Raw genomic sequence first — 16142 nt, 5'->3', positions numbered from 1 at the left:
TGTTTGGACACTGTCCACTTCTACTCACCCTCAATAGATGGCTCCTGAGGATGATCTCCTTGGGGACCATCCCATCTCCTGCCTGGCCAATGAGAGCATGCCATCCCCTACCTTCCTGGCTACAGTGATTGGTTGAAAAATGGGGACGTGACCAAAGCTTAAGCCAATCAGAGCCAACAATACTGCAAACTGGGAATAATTTTTAAATCCTGTAAGAGAGACTTTTTTCTTTTCTTTTTAAACTGGATTTCTGAGGGAATAGGAGGTAAGCCTAGAGCTGTTTCTGCCTTCATGCTACCAGCAAGGAGAGCCTGGTTGAGGATGAGGCCAAGACAGAATTTGGCATAGTGAGGATGAGAGAAATAGATTCCTAATGACATCTTTTGAGCATCTCATGTCCGAAGTCAGACCCATCCATGAACTTTTTAGATATGTGAGTTGGTAAATTTCTTTTTGTTCTTTTAAGCCGGTTCACGTTATTTTTTCTTTCCCTTGCAGTCAAGAGACGTGACCGATACAGAAAGAGGAGGAATTGTCTTCCAGGAGGAGAAATGATTAAGCATTTAATCTGAGACATACCTCATCTTAAATGTCTCCTTAGCAAAACTCACATCAAGATTCTCATCAGTCCATTCATTCAACAAATATTTCTGAAGGACTTCGGTTTCCCTGACACCTCCCTCACCCAAGGTAAGTATTATTATCCATATTTTTTTGGTAAGAAAATTCAAATGTCAGTAAGGACATGAAACTTGCCTGATGTCACACACTGGAATGTCAGAGCTGGGTCTTGACCCCATGTGCTTTCCCATCAGGTTTCACCGGCTGCTCTGTGAGGCTGCTTATTGGATCACATTTCAGAAATGAGCTTCTGGATCCGGAGGGCACAGGCTTTGAAATCCCCGGGCAGTTGACCAAGGCCAGCAAGGCAGGGTAGGCAGCAGCCTCTCTGCTGCTTGGATAGCCTTCAGATTATGCCCGTGTCACTCAGTGAGTCCAAGTCATCCTGGAATCTTTCATGGGACTTAACACAATGCCTTGCCTCCAGTAGGTGCTCAGTAATAGTTTATCAAGTGCAGGAAATGATAGGAAAAATGTCTGTCACTGCACCTCGTGCCAGTGCTGATTCAAAATGGTGCAAATTGCCTCTGGAAAGAGCTGCATACACATGCAATTCTATGTCTAAGAATTCATCCCACAGATACATTTGCACAGAGACCCATATCAGGGCCACAGTGCAAGTCTGGGCAGGTTGTGCCCTGCCCGACATTAGGGGGCACTTTTCACATCATGGAGGATGGGGGTGAGAGGCAGATAACTTTTCACTGTCTACATTTGTGTATTGTGTGAAGTTTTTCCTTTTACCATAGTCATATAAAACTTACTCCAAGAAAACTTATTCCAACGAAGAACTTTATGTCAAAACTGAGATGGTGGGTTTAAATTTCTTAATACATTGCTCGGCACATCAGCCATTATTATTGTTGTTACTATTTTTAAAGATGTACTGTTTGAAAACCCTGCAATGTTATTACACCATAGAGACACACGAGGGTGCGCCAGACATCTACTAAAGAAGTGTTTTTGTAGCCACAGTCCTTGGAGGCTGTAACTTTTTTTAAAAATATATGTGTACACATACACATATGCACACACCCTTGGCTTTTCCATTTTATTTTATTTTTTTCTGAATTTTATTTTATTTTATTTTTTGGCCACACCGCGCAGCACGTGGGATCATAGCTCCCTGACCAGGAATTGAACCCACGCCCCCTTTAACCAGTGGACCACCAGGCGTGGTGTGGGAAAACATCTTGGGGGTCTCCTATAAGTGACAAGGGCGATTCTTGACTCCATCTTGGTCCAGTCTACCAGCCTTGTCAATGGAATATAAGGGCTCATTTCCTGAGCGCTTTCCTGATGGAAATCAGGGTGAGAGTCCATTCTCCGTAGGTGGTGGGGAGGAGAGCAGGCGAAGCTGGAGCTGCACACGGGAGCTCTTCCTACCCCTGGACCTCAGTGTTCTCATCTGTGCAATGGGGACAGTAAATCCCTTGCAGGGCTGTTGAGAGGATCAAGCAGGGACTCTCAGAGATCAAAAGAAGCCTGAACTAGTTCTCTCTATAGTGAAAAATTAGAAAGAAAAAAGAGAAAGAAAAGGAAAAAAGTCCGAAATGGAGTTACCAAAATTGAAGTTACAAGGTTAGATTTTAAAACTCAAGCCTCTAACGTGTGTGCACACACACAGCAACCTAACAGGAGTGGGAAGAGACAGAGAGGATGGGATTTATTTTAAAACAGTAATTCACGTGGTCTGATAGTGGGACCCAAGTTTGATGATTTTCTATGATCGCTTCTGGGATCAGTTCTGGCAGTACTTCTCTGTGACTTGGGTATAACGTTATATGAAGATCACATATAAACGCTGATGCTGGGACCTGCAGCAGACAGACTGTCGTTCTCCCTTCTTCCTGGCTGAGCGAACGTCCACTTTGTTCCAGCACAGAGCAGATGGCAGTGTGCTGAAGGGAGAGATGCTCTATCCCCAGTCCCAGGGGGACAATTGTTATTGATCTAAATCATTCCCTTTTGCCAGCCATTGGTTTATAGGTGGGAAGATGCCCTGGTTCTGGCCAATGAAATGTAAGTGCACGTCTCACAGAGGCTTCTGGGAGAGGTTTTTCCTGTGTGATAAGAGAGAGACCCTTGAGAACCTTCTCTTCATCTGTCCTACGTTTGAACATAGAATGTCTGGATTTGTGGCCGCCATCTTGTGACCACAAGGAAAAGCCCAGGGGGAGTGCAGGGGCCCCCATCCTCCTGTCTGACAAAACTGAGGCTGAATTAACTGAACTTGGGACCATCTAATCCAGGACTACTTGTTATGTGACACACTTTCTATAAAATACAGTTCACACCTCTTCTAGATGATAGGTTACTTGCAGCCAAAAGTACATGTGAAGATACAAGCCTTATGTGAAGCGACTGAGGCACGTGCCAGATGCTTCCTTGGCGGAGCCCAAGAACTGCATTTCCAACAAGCTCAGAGCACCCTACTGTGAGTTGCTTTCGGTCTCAGCTATTTCTTAGTCTAGAGCAGAAGGCTGCAGACTGGCCAAAGGTCAGGATATGCCAGTTTATTTATCCATTCCCCAGGTGAGGGACATTTGGGTTGTTTCCAGTTTTGGGTGATTATGAATAAGCTGTTCCAAATGTTCATGTACAGGTTTTTGCAAGAACATAGGTTTTCATTTCTCAGGTGAAACTCCCAGGAGTGGGATTGCTGGGCTGTATGGTAAGAGTATGTTTAGCTATAAGAGACTATCAGACTTTTCCCAGAGTGGCTGCACAATTTTGCATTCCCACCAGCAGTGTGGGAGACAAAACAGGTGCTCTGCATCCCTACATCTGTTTTCTTCTCACTATTGTATCTCTACTTCCAAGCATAGAACCCAGCACACAGTAGGTGCTCAACCAATATTTGCCGAATGAATAAATGGTCGACTAGAGGCAATCACACCAAGGGGTTTTGAGGATTGAATGGGATCATTTTGTAAAGCACTTGGCACAGCGCCGGGCCCTTTAATCTGCACTCAGGACCTGAGAGTCATTGTTAATTGTTAACATCCGAGGCCACCCTCCCCGGGGCCAGGGTCCCTGCACCCCTCCACCCACAGCAGGAGGCTGCTCCAGTGAGAACGCTCCTCTATTCGAATCTCTGGTTCCAGGCTTTGAGAATAGAAAGATCTCGCCCCAGGAGCTGCGGAGGTAAGAATCCCACTCCCCCGACCCCTAGCGGGACCCCCAACCCTGCGAGCACTCTCTGAGCCCATCTCCTGGCTTTCTCTGCTCCAGCCTGGGAGGAACCCAGGGAGACTTGGATCCCACTGTATTTTTCTTGCCTCCACACTCGAAGATGGGAGGCCCACAGGCCAGGAAATGGAGCAAGTCTTTGTTTTCCTAGCTGTCCCTGTCCCCTGGAGGGGGACACCAATGCCCCCGCACCTCTGAGGGCTCTCCCAGTTTAGTCAAGCTGTTTGGCCTCTCTTATCCACCCACGCCCACCGGGGACCTGTTCGCCAGAATCTTTTCACCACTTTTCCTTTTTCACAATAACTCTGACCCTTTCTGCTATTGTTTTTCTAGGTTAATTGAATACGTTCTCCTTGCTGTGGAGGCCCGCGGATGGCGCCAAGCACAACAGGCCCGGCGCGAAGTGGGTCTGGGAGGCCCAGCCCACCTCTGCAGCCTGGGGCCGGCTCAGGCAGGGGCAGGGGACATCTCTGGGGGACCAGGAATGTGAGCTCACCTTGCATGCATGCAGCAGCCAGCTGGGGTGGGTGGGGATACGGGCAGGGAGGAGAGAGTCTTAGATGCTTTCTTCCCTCTTTTTCTTATTAGAGCAGATAATCCCCAAATTATTCTTTAGTAACTCATGTTGGTATTTTCTGAGCCCCTTCTACCAGCAGAGAACTGTAGCAAGGTGTTGGGTGTAATAATAGAAACCAAGAGTGCAGTGGTTCTCAACCAGGGGAAACTGTGGCCCCAGGAGACATTTGTTACTAGCTGGAACCCCTTTGGGTTGCTGTGACTAGGGGGTGGGGTGCCGCTGGCATCTAGTGAGTAGAGGCCAGGGATGTTGCTAAACTTCCTCCAGCGCACAGGACAGCGCCCGCAAGAGAGAATTATCTGGCCCAGAATGTCAATAGTGCTGAGGCCAAGAAACCCTGACTTATCACTGTCCCATTGTATGGGTGAGACTGAGGTCCAGAGCGGTTAATTAATATGTCCAGTGACACACAGGAACGACGGGTCACGTCAAGATTTCAGCCCAGAAAGCCTGATCCTGCTACCCTCCTGTGCCTCCCGCCATTGGACTCATCAGGGGATGGAAGGTGGAGGAGATTGGAGGAAGGGGCTCATTCAGGTTGAAGGAGGGGTGAGAGGTGGGGGGTGGAGACCTGGGGACCTTGCACAGACGGTGAGGGCACCAGGGAATTTGGAGAGATTCCCAGGGGATGGCCGAGTCTGTCACGATCCCTCTTCTCATCCACTTCTACCTGCTTCCGAACTTCGGTGGAGCACCCCCAAATGCGCCACTTCGGGCAGAACCCGCGAGCTGCACGGCAGTATCCAATGATGAGCAGCAGAGGGCGCAAGAGGTCCTTTGCTGCCTCTCCACTAACAGCTTTTTCCTGATAAAGGAAATAGGCGTGCCTTAAAGAAAATGCGGCCAAAACAAAAAAGAACAAAGAGATCTAAACTATCCATAGTCCCACCTCCAGCAGCAGCTAAAATTTCAATAGTGAGTACTTTCTTCTGTCTTTTTCTCGAGCAAAGTTGTTTACGTTTTTTGTTTTGTTTTGTTAGTTTTCCAACACAGGTGTAATCACCCCAGAGGCATGATCCTGTGGCCTGGATTTTCACCTAAGGTCATATCAGAAGGTTTTTCCACTAACAAGCTCTCCATACCACCTGTAGGCACTGAGTGGCGGCGTTGGGGTGGATGTAGGCGTCCACTCAACCATCGGGTTTTAAGCGCCTACTGTGTGCCAGGCTGTGTTGTGCACAGTGGGGGGAATGGAGGCCAAGGTCTGGGAAGATAGACGATACCCAGGGTCCCTTCATATCCGGAGCAGTTTGGGAGGGGGAGGGGAACAACCAGGGCGATGTCCGGGGACGGCGTCTCCGAGGATGGGACCTTGAGCTGGATGTCCACAAGCAGTCAGCTGGCGAAGAAGGAGCAGTGAGATGAGTGCTTCCGCCAGGAACACGCCTGGCACCTTTGGAGACCGAGCTGGGAAGGGGCAGTGGGCTGGAGGCCCGTTGGCGAGAAGAGAGCCGGCGGCAGCCAGACCAGGGGAGCCCCGGGGGGCCGCAGAGGGGAGGCCCGGCTTCATTCTAAGAGCAGGGGGATGTCTCTGGGGGTCTTCGCACAGCGGTGACGCGCTCTTTACGTTTTTTCCTTGGAGCTTTGTGGAGACAGGAGGAGACGAGCCAGAAGGCTGCTGCAGACGCCCAGCAAGAGACGACCATGGTCAGGGGAGCGGACAGATCTCAGCTTTATCCAGAGCAGGACTTTTCTTTCTCTGTAAACATTTTCTTATAAACCCAAGCAAAGTAGAGAGAACAGTAAGATCGACCCCACATACCCGCCTCTGAGCCCCAACTCCTGGTCCAGCTGCCTTCATTGATGGCCCACCTCACCTACCCCACTGGGTGATCTTGAAGCAAACCACAGACATCATGTCATTTCACCCATAAACATTTTGTAAATATCACCAAAATGAGAATTTTTAAAAATATCACCTCGAGACCATCAACATGACTTCAAACATTACGAATAATTCCGTAGTGTCACCAAAAATCCAGTGTTCAAATATTCCTGATAGTCTAAATTAGTTTTACAGTTTATTTGTTCAAAGGAGTATTCAAAAAAGTACACATATTGTGAATGGCTAATCTGCCCCTTAAATCTTTTAATCTACAGGTTCCCCCTTCTTTTTTGTGTATGCTTGTTTTTTTCTCTTGAAGATAATGGGCTGTTTGTCCTTTAGTGTTTCCCACATTCATAGCATTTTTCTCCTCCTTACATCGTAATATTATACTTTAATTCTTTTTAAAAATTGCCCTCTCTCCCACTAGAAAGTGGGATTTCAAGGGCAGCTATATTTGTCTGTCTCGCTCAGTGCCGTGTGCCCAGCACCCTGCCTGCCCCAGAGTAGATGCTCTATAACAGGATGATTAACACAGAAAATAGCTCTTATTATAACAGGATGATTAACACAGAAAATAGCTCTTATTGCCCTTCTTTACAGATGAGGAAACTGAGGCTCATAGAGATAAAGTAACCTTCCTAAGGTCACACAACCAGGAAGTGAGAGCATCGGGATTCTTTGAACTCTATCTTTTAGGCTTAAGGATCAACTTAACCACCGTATGTGACCCTGTCTCCCATGACCCACCTCTCTTCTTCTTCCAAGGATGGCGACCATCTGCGAAAGGGCCCAGCTCCAGAGACAATTCCAGGCTAGGGGCCTGCTAGAAGCTGCACCTCCGTGGAGGAACGAGGCTCTGCTGGGCCACCAAGGATGCTTGTCCTCCACGAAACCTTCTTAGCAGCCTTATGTGTCTCAAACTCCCTTGAATCAGCAGGAACCCAAGTGGCCCCAGAGGGAGTGGTTCCCAGCCCTGGAGGGCAGTTGGTACTGTTCATGGTAAAGAAACAAGAAAGTGCCGGCAGAGGAGGGACCCAGCAAAATGGCCGAGGCATCCGGGCCGGGCCTTGTGTGAGCCTGCCCGGTTCTCTCCCCTGTGCTCGGGAACAGACCCTGCCTCAATTCATCCATCCTCCAGGCCAGTGTTGCTCCAAGTCAGGTCCCAAGACGGCAGCTTTAGCATCAGCCGGGGCCCCTGTTGGCAAGGTGAGTTCTTGGGCCCCAGTGAACTCTAAGCTCTGGGGCAGAGCCCAGCCATCTGTGATGTTCCAGGCCCTCCAGCCAGTCTGTCTGCAGAGATGCCTCGGTTCCCTGTGCTGTTGGCTGGGCCTCCTGCTAGTGCTGAGGCCAGGAGGGCCGACTTCTTGGTTTGCTGATTAGCAAGGGCCATTAAGCCCTTCTCAAATGGGCTTAACCATTTCTCTGGACGCAGGGAAGTGGGATTACAGGCAGCTGAATCATCAGCCTGAGCCCCGCGCTGGGATCTGCTGGGCTCCCGAGGTCTAGGCCGAGTCCAAGCGTGTACTTTGGAGACGCTGTGTGTGCCAGACCAGGCTGAGCGCCTTAGCGCCTCTGTCCTCAAGTCACTGAGACAGCTTGAAGTTCACAGCTGAGTTGGCTCCTCTGCCTATTGGCTGTATGACCACACAAATCACAACATCTCTCTGAGCCTCTGTTTCCTCCTCGTCTGAGAGCTCTTCCCTTCCTTCCGCATATTTTTATTGAGCGCATACTACGTGCCAGGCACAGCTTAGGCACTGGGTCTCCATTCTAACGAGGGTAAGCACACGTGATAAACAAATACATAGATTGTGTCTGATAAGGGCAAGAAAATAAAACTGGGGGAGGCAGATGGTGTGGGAAGGCAGCAGACAACGTTAGGCAGTCAAGGAAGGCTTTCTGGAGGAGGTGATCCTTGAGCTGGGATTCAAAGGCTGAGGAGGAGCTGGCCATGGGAAGAATCGGGTTTAACTATTTTATCTACAACTACAAGCATTCCCCTTTCCATGCTTGCTGCATTTCTTACCTTCTAACATAGATTTTGATTTCCCTATTAATTTAATTTATTGTTTATGTCTTTTCGTTGGAATGCCAGCTCCACGAGGACTGTTTTGTTTGCCAGGGAACACTCAATGCTTAAAACAGGGTCTGGCACACAGTAGGGGCCTAACAATCTTTCTTGAGTGAATGAATGTTGCACTCAGGGGCAGCTTCCCATTTCTTGTCAACAGTGAGCTTCCAGCAACCACGAGGAATTGATCAGAACAGGCAAAGGAGATAAACCCAACAGGCACAGGGGTTCAATAAGAGGAGACTAAGGATTTGTCAACCAGCAACTAGGTTCCAGCTGAAACCTATTCTATGGGCTTCTAAATCAGGCTGAATTGGCTTCCACCCCAGTTCCACCACCATATAAACTGTATAATCTTGGGCAAATCAAATGTCTTCTCTGAGCCTCAGTTTCTACATCTGGAAAATGGGGATAAATAAGAGCTGCCTCCCAGGGTCATTGAGAGGATTAACAAGATAACATATATTAAGAGTCCCAAAGGCCGTGGGATGGAGAGGGATCAGGGCCATTGAGTTCCATCTTTCAAATGACTCACCATGCATCTAGTCTAGGCAGAAAGGCAGATGAAGTCGGTACAAAGCTACCGGGAAGTCAGGGAGCCAGGTGGGAGAAGTGGGGGTTGCTTCACGGCCTTTGCACTCTGTGTCCCCTCTCTCTGTTGCACTGTCCCTCTCCCCTGACTCCGTCTGGTCATTCAAGTCTCAAGTCAAATCTCATCTCCCTAAGGAGGTCTTCCCTGGCCACCCTGTCAGAAGTGGCCTCCCCTCCCCTCCTGTCACCCTTGCCTCCATCATCTTGTTGATTTCTATCATAGCTCCTGAAGGGCGTCGTTGATTTGCTGTCCTGATTATTGTCTGTCTCACCCTCCACCGGCCACACCCGCCACCAAACCCAACCATAAACCCCATGAGAATGGGATCTCATCGTTCTGTTCTCCACCTGAATCGCCAGCACCTAAAACGGTGTGTGGCCCGTAGCAGCACTCAAGAAACGGGAGTTCAGTGGCCGAATAAATGAGTGTGTGAGTGAGTGAATGAATGAATGAGGACAATGGAAAGAACTCATCTGGAGAGAAAGCATGGGAGGAAGGGAGGCTGAGAGGCTGGACCCCCAAGAGAGGGATTTCAGAGTTTCAGACCGTGGTGGGTGGAAGTGCAGGAACAGATCCCCAGGAAATACCGAGCCTCCTGCAATAGTCCTGGTTTTTAAATGCAGCCTTAATGTGATTTTTGCATATTGGGAGTCATAAAAGTGTAGGCGATGTCTGCTCAGAACACACTCCCCGATTCAATTTCCACTCTGCTCGTGAGCATGTTGTTAAATTGTCTGGTCCCCTGGGCTAAGAACGCTGGATTCGTAGTCTGCTAGAATCAGAAGGCCAGGAGAGGTGATCTAGTGCAGAACTTTCCAAATTCTTTGACAGCGGCCCACAACAAGAGCTAAAATTTACATGGTGACCCAGTACCTGCTCCAGCACATGGGCACACGAAAGTTATAGGAAACTATAGTCATCCTTCTCCATGCTCTGCTGTTCACACTCGCTATTTTCTATTTCCTTTTTTTAAATGATGGTCACAACCCCCAACTTGATCGTGTGACTCATTCAATGGGTCTCAGCTCACAGTTTGAAAGTCAGCAGGTCTAACGCCTTCAATTTACAGACTGGGAAACTCAGGGGGACCCAAGGAGGGCCAGTGACCTTGCTAAGGTAACAGCAAGTTAGTGGTAGAGTTCAGGGGAAAGGAACTTCCACTTTCCTTCCAGAGTGGATGTCTGGGAGCCTGGGAGTCCAGGGGACAGCAGGGAGCCTTTAAGTGGAGGAAATCCAGCATCAAGGACAGCGATTTTGCTATAGTGTCCTGTGTGCTCCACTAAGTACTCTCTCCACCCCTGCCCTGCCAAGCCAGTTCCTACGTCATCAGGCTGCCCGTCTTCAAGATGCTTATCGCCAGCTGACAAGAGGATATTCATTTGTAGGTTTCCTTGTTGTCTATACCACCCCTGCAGTACCAAAAATGTGATCTGCATGAGAGCAAGGACTTAACTGTATGGTTCTCTGCCATGTCTCCAACACCCAGAAAGGTGTCTGGCACATAGTAGATGTTCAATAAATCTTTACTGAATGAATACAAGAATAAATGGAGCAGCTGGCAACTGGCATCCAGGTTTTGATAAAAGTAAATCTCAGACCACAGCCAGTTTACACAAATTATTGTGTATTAACAGGCAGCAGAAAATAGTCATACAAGCCAGTCTGGAAGCTTGATGGACTGCCGGATCCTTGTCCTTTTTGAGGCTCAGAAAATGCTTTGCACAAAAGGCTCACGGGGGCAAAGGCAACAATATTCCAGCAGCAGGTTTGTCTAACATCCATGGGGGTCAGAACCAAAGCCATTTAGGGATCAGACTTAGGATGGTAAAGGGTACCACCCCCTAGATCAACTCTGTCCAATAGTACTCTCTGCAGCAAAGGAATCTTCTATTCTGTGCTGTCCAATACACTAGTCCCCAGCCACATGGCTGAGCACTTGAAATTCAGCTGGTGTAACTGAACTGAACTGAATTTTCGATTTTGTTTAAACTTTGGTTAGTTCGCAATGAAATTGAAATAGTCACAGTGTGGCTTGTAGCTATTGTATCAGCACAGCCCTGGATTCTTAAACCCTGTTCATACAAGCTCAGGGAGCTACTGTAAAATATTTTCTCCAATCCGCTTACCTTGAGTAGCACTGAAGTCACTGAAGAGCACACATTCTAACATCCACTTTGCTAATCATCAAACACGACTTTCACCCATGACCGCTTACGTCTAACATTCATGGTGTCAATTAGCAAAGTCTCTGGTATTGATCAAAGTCATTGCCTCTGGAGTGTGGTCTCTGATGCCTTGATAGAGGATCACCTGTGGAGAATAAATTCTTGATTAGAACAACCGGCCGCCACTAAAGTGGAGACTGAAATTAACTAATACAGTCAGCCCTCGGTATCTACGGTTCCGCATTCGCAGATTCAACCAACCGCCGATAGCAAACTTAATACCGGATCCAAGGTTGGTTGAATCTGCGGATGCGAAACCGTGAATCTGGAGGGCTCACTATGGGACTTGAACATCTGGGGATTTTGGTATCCACAGCGGGTCCTGGAACCAAATCCACACTCCCCCACTCCCAGCGCACCCAGGATACTGAGGGATGGCTATACATTTATGTGCCCCGACTCTGCAGAAGTAGCAGAAACATTTAACACATTTTAATGTAATTATGGTTGGTGATACATCATGAAGGACCTGAGAGGGTGAACAATGGGAGAAGGTTGTGGTTAAGTCCAGCTTCCCTGAGTAGGTGATTTTTGAAGTTGAAGATTTTTGAAATTCAAGACTGAGAAGGAGAAAGCCAGAGGAGGGCAATTGGAGAAGGCATCGCACACAGAGGTAACTGCAAGTGCAAAGGTCCAAGGGTTGCCCTAGTTCGGTTTAAGGAACAGAACAGAGGCCAATGTGGAAAACTAGTGAGAGGCCAGAACTTCCTGGCTGTGCAGCGATGACAAGGATTTTGAATTTTGTTTCCCATCCTTTGCTTGAGACACTGGCCAGTACTGGGTTAAGCAAAGCACAGAAGAAGCCAGAGATTTCCAGTTGAAATGAAATCCTTTGTATGTGCTTTCTGCTATGGGATCCAATTCAGTATCGATCTTCTCATTTAAAAAATAATAATTTCCATCAGGTTGAGGCCAGAATGCCCCAGGAAGCCTCATGTGGTTTGCCAACTGATGCACAGAATGAAATCTTATCTAAAATCTTTTTATTTTACGCTATTAAGGACACGGGAGGGAGCAGCAGAGTAAAAAATTTCCCTGCCAGGATAATGCACAGGGTCAGCTGGAAGTGGCCCCAGGGCTGCCTTAAAAAGATTGTCATTTGTGATTTCCCACTATTTTGTTTTCTGCTACCAGTAATTGAAAACAATTTTTCTTCCCTTCGGGTGAAGTTTACGGATTAACCCTTCTTTATCAGCACCTTAGATCTTTTTTTTTTTTTTTTTTTTTTTTGCGGTACGCGGGCCTGTCACTGTTGCGGCCTCTCCCGTTGCGGAGCACAGGCTCCGGACGCGCAGGCTCAGCGGCCATGGCTCACGGGCCCAGCCGCTCCGCGGCATGTGGGATCTTCCCGGACCGGGGCACGAACCCATATCCCCTGCATCGGCAGGCAGACTCTCAACCACTGCGCCACCAGGGAAGCTCAGCACCTTAGATCTTTATTGGTGATTTCTTCCCAGGGCTGGCATCACCCCCAGGTGCCCTTGGAGGGTGTGAGGTGCTCACATTCGTCTCTGCTGCTCCTCCTGGCGACGGGCTGAGAGAAGGAGGGGGTGCAGCCCGCAGTCCTGAGACTGGAGGCATCTCCCACACTGACCACGTGATAACCCAGGGAAAGGCCGACTCGAAGGGATGCTCAAGTCTCGCGGCAAGTGGTCCACTGTGCAGATGCAGAACTGATCAGGAAGAGAAAACCATCAGCTGTCCGTGGGCCAGAAAAGAGGTGTCTTCCCTCCCTTTCTCCCTGCCTCTCCCTTTTTCACTTCCTGTAAAGATAATAAAGGGCTTTTATTTCCATGGTACAAGTTCTATACTCTCATTAGAGAGAACATAGGAAGTGCAGCAAGCCACTTGATTTTTTAAATTCAAGACTGAGAAGGAGAAAGCCAGAGGAGGGCAATTGGAGAAGGCATCGCACACAGAGGTAACTGCAAGTGCAAAGGTCCAAGAAATGAGCTTTGATGCTCTCTGCTCCAGTCCCACTGGCCCCTGGCAGGTTTTTACACATGTGAGCACTTGCTGCTCCTTCTACCTGGAACCTTCTTTTCCCAAATATCCTCACTCCCTCCTCTCCTCCCCATCAGCTGTCACCTTCTCAATGAGGCTTCTCATCACCCTACCTGAATTCAAACCCCCCACCCCAAACCTAGCACTTCCTGTCCCCCTGTCTGGCTCTGTTTGGCTCTCCCAAGCACGTGCCAAGCCCCAACCTGCTCTATATTTTACTTAACTTAGGTGTTCGTTGACTGTCTCTACCCATCAAGGATTTTTGCAATTTTTTATGCACTGCTTTTTTTTCCAGTGCATAGAATAGCGTCTGGCACTCAGTAGATGCTCAGTAAATATTTGTCAGTGAATGAAAGAAGGAGGTAGAAAAAAAATCACCCACACTTCTCCTTCACAGTCAACCACTGATAGTATTTTGGTGTACTTGCTTAAATTTTTTTGGTATATATTGGCTTTTGTTTTCATTTCTGCAGTGGAGTCATCCTGTACACAAGGGTTAGGTTATCAAGAAAAATGCCTCTGGAGAGAAACTGCAAAAATGCCCATGAAACCTGCTAAATTGCTCCCAAATGGTTTTGTCTACACAGGGAGTAGCTGGCTTGCTTTTAAAACGCATGTTGCCTGGGAATTACATATCTTGAGCTGCCAGACTGTGATGCTAATTCAGGGGGAGATGCTCTCAGGAGAAATGGGACCGAAAGCTGTCTCCCCAGAGTTTCACCTCTCACTCCACACTCAGTTAATGGCAAATTGTCATTAAATTAGAGGAATTGCCTGCACTCTTTAAATAAGTTTTTTCTCTTTCCTTTTTATTTATTTATTTATTGGAGTATAGTTGATTTAGAGTATTGTGTTAGTTTCAGGTATACAACACAGTGATTCAGTTATCTATATGTGTGTGTATATGTATATATGTACTCTTTTTCATATTCTTTCCAGGTTATTACAGAATATTGCATATAGTTCCCTGTGCTATTCCCTGTGCTATACAGTAGGTCCTTGTTGGTTATTTTATATGAAGTAGTGTATATATGTTAATCTCAACCCCCTAGTTTATCCCTCCCCCGCTTTCCCTTGGTAACCAAAAGTTTGTTTTCTATGTCTGTGAGTCTCTTTCTGACACATGCACCCCAATGCTGATGGCAGCACTATTACAATAGCCAAGACGTGGAAGCAACCTAAATGTCCATTGACAGAGGAATGGATAAAGAAGGTGTGGTGTATTTATGCAATGGAATATTACTCAGCCGTAAAAAAGGATGAAATAATGCCATTTGCAGCAACATGGATGAACCCAGAGATTATCATACTAAGTGAAGTAAGTCAGACAGAGAAAGACAAATATCATGCGATATTGCTTATATGTAGAATCTAAAAAAGATAAGATACATATGAACTTATTTGCAAAACAGAAAGAGACCCCTTTTTAAGAGAATGTAGGTGACTTTACTTGCATATAATGGGCACACATGCAGCTCCCTCATATACAACTCCAATTTCAAATTATGCTTTTTCATTTCATTATATTGTATTCATTTTCTGTGTTATTACAAACTCTTCATGAATATTACCTCTAAAGGCTAAATAGTCTGCCACCAAGATATGCCCTCATCCTGTATCCTGCTCAGCCCATCCCATATGCCTGTACATTGCGACTGTTTCTAATTTTTCAGAATGATGAATAACACAGAAATGAACAGCTTCATGTACTAGACTCTTGCTGGATTTCAGATTCTTTCCTTGGGTCAAAATCAGGGAGATTTCTGCAAGTGAGAGAATTGATGTCAGTAATCTGACTAAGTGAGTAATTGCAAGAAAGAAAATTTTGTCCTAGAAGTGGGATTCGAGATTGCAGCTCGGGACCATGCCCTTTAGTTGGGAGGGCATTCCAGGGAGAAAGGAGCCCAGGGTGAATTGGAAGGAAAGGCAACCTGAGCACTGGGGAGGAGCCAGGTGGAAGTATAGGTCACAGAGAGATGATATTAACCAAGATATACATTGGAGCAAATAAAGAGGAGTAATAGTAATGTTAAAAATAATAGCATCTAAATTGACTGAGGTCCTGTGAAGTTGCAGGCACTGTACTAGTACCATCTGACCATCATCTCTAAGCCTTTAATGACCAGTAAGGAAGGGGTCCTTCTCTTCCCTTAGCATCATTACAGAAGTCAGATTGAGGCTCAGAGAAGCTGGCTGATTCACTTAGCATCACACAGCTGGTAAGCAGCAGAGCCAATGTTTGAACTCGGGATGTTGGACATCAAAGCTCATTTCTATTTCTGTAGCACCTTAAAAATCAGAGTCCAGGTCAAAAGGATCCAAGGTGGCAGCTGGGAAGACACAGAATGGGCCGCATCTGAAGGTCAAGAATAGGCTGGCAACACAAGCCTAAATGATACAGAAATGCTGAGAGGTGACATTGACACAGAGGCCTCTATTCCTCTGGTCAAAGGGCACGGCCTTGGCTATGGTAATTGCCAGGTGTGACCATGGCATGGGGTCTTAAGATGACGTCACCTTGGTCCACCCTACTCTCTGCCCAAGAGGCCCACCTGCATGGATTCTGCCAATGGGCTCCCACAGCTGGGTGGGATCCGGTTGGATTTGGCCAACAGGGAGGCTTAGCAGGATGGGAGGGAGACGTGAGAGTGAGGTCAGGAGCTCTACTCTGCCTCCGCCTACCCAAGGTCATGGCCCTGAGAAGTGGCCTCTGCACACGGCTCTCCAACCAGGTTCCCATCCCTTCTCTTCCCCTCATGTCTCCAGGCCTTTGGGTGACAAGAGAACCCCTATGTCAGGGGCACTATGCCTTCCGGTTTCCCTCCACCTGCCCAGCTTTGTATAATAAATAGAAACCTCCCTTCAAAGGACCCTCTTTAATTATGTCCCCATTTCTTCCTCAGACCCTGACTGACACAGATCTCTCTTAGCTTCCATATCCTCAGCTTTCTAAGCCCAGACTGCAAACTGGTGGGCCTCATGTGTTGAACTTGGGTGTCACGCCTGCTGACTTGACCCCTGCAAACTTTAAA

The 16142-nt window shown here is 47.5% G+C and overlaps 1 long non-coding RNA gene across 1 annotated transcript; it reads left to right on the top strand.

Moving 5' to 3' along the window:
- The first annotated feature begins 116 nt into the window (after positions 1 to 116).
- On the top strand, positions 117 to 2564 carry LOC307198428. Its single transcript, XR_013831636.1, has 3 exons — positions 117 to 265; positions 499 to 690; positions 816 to 2564. It is a non-coding gene; the product is annotated as an uncharacterized lncRNA (long non-coding RNA).
- The last annotated feature ends 13578 nt before the right edge of the window (positions 2565 to 16142 follow it).

The sequence above is a fragment of the Stenella coeruleoalba genome (assembly GCF_951394435.1).
Source record: "Stenella coeruleoalba genome assembly, chromosome: 15".
NCBI classification, from domain to species: domain Eukaryota; kingdom Metazoa; phylum Chordata; class Mammalia; order Artiodactyla; family Delphinidae; genus Stenella; species Stenella coeruleoalba.
This window is presented reverse-complemented; position numbering and strand designations above follow the sequence as displayed.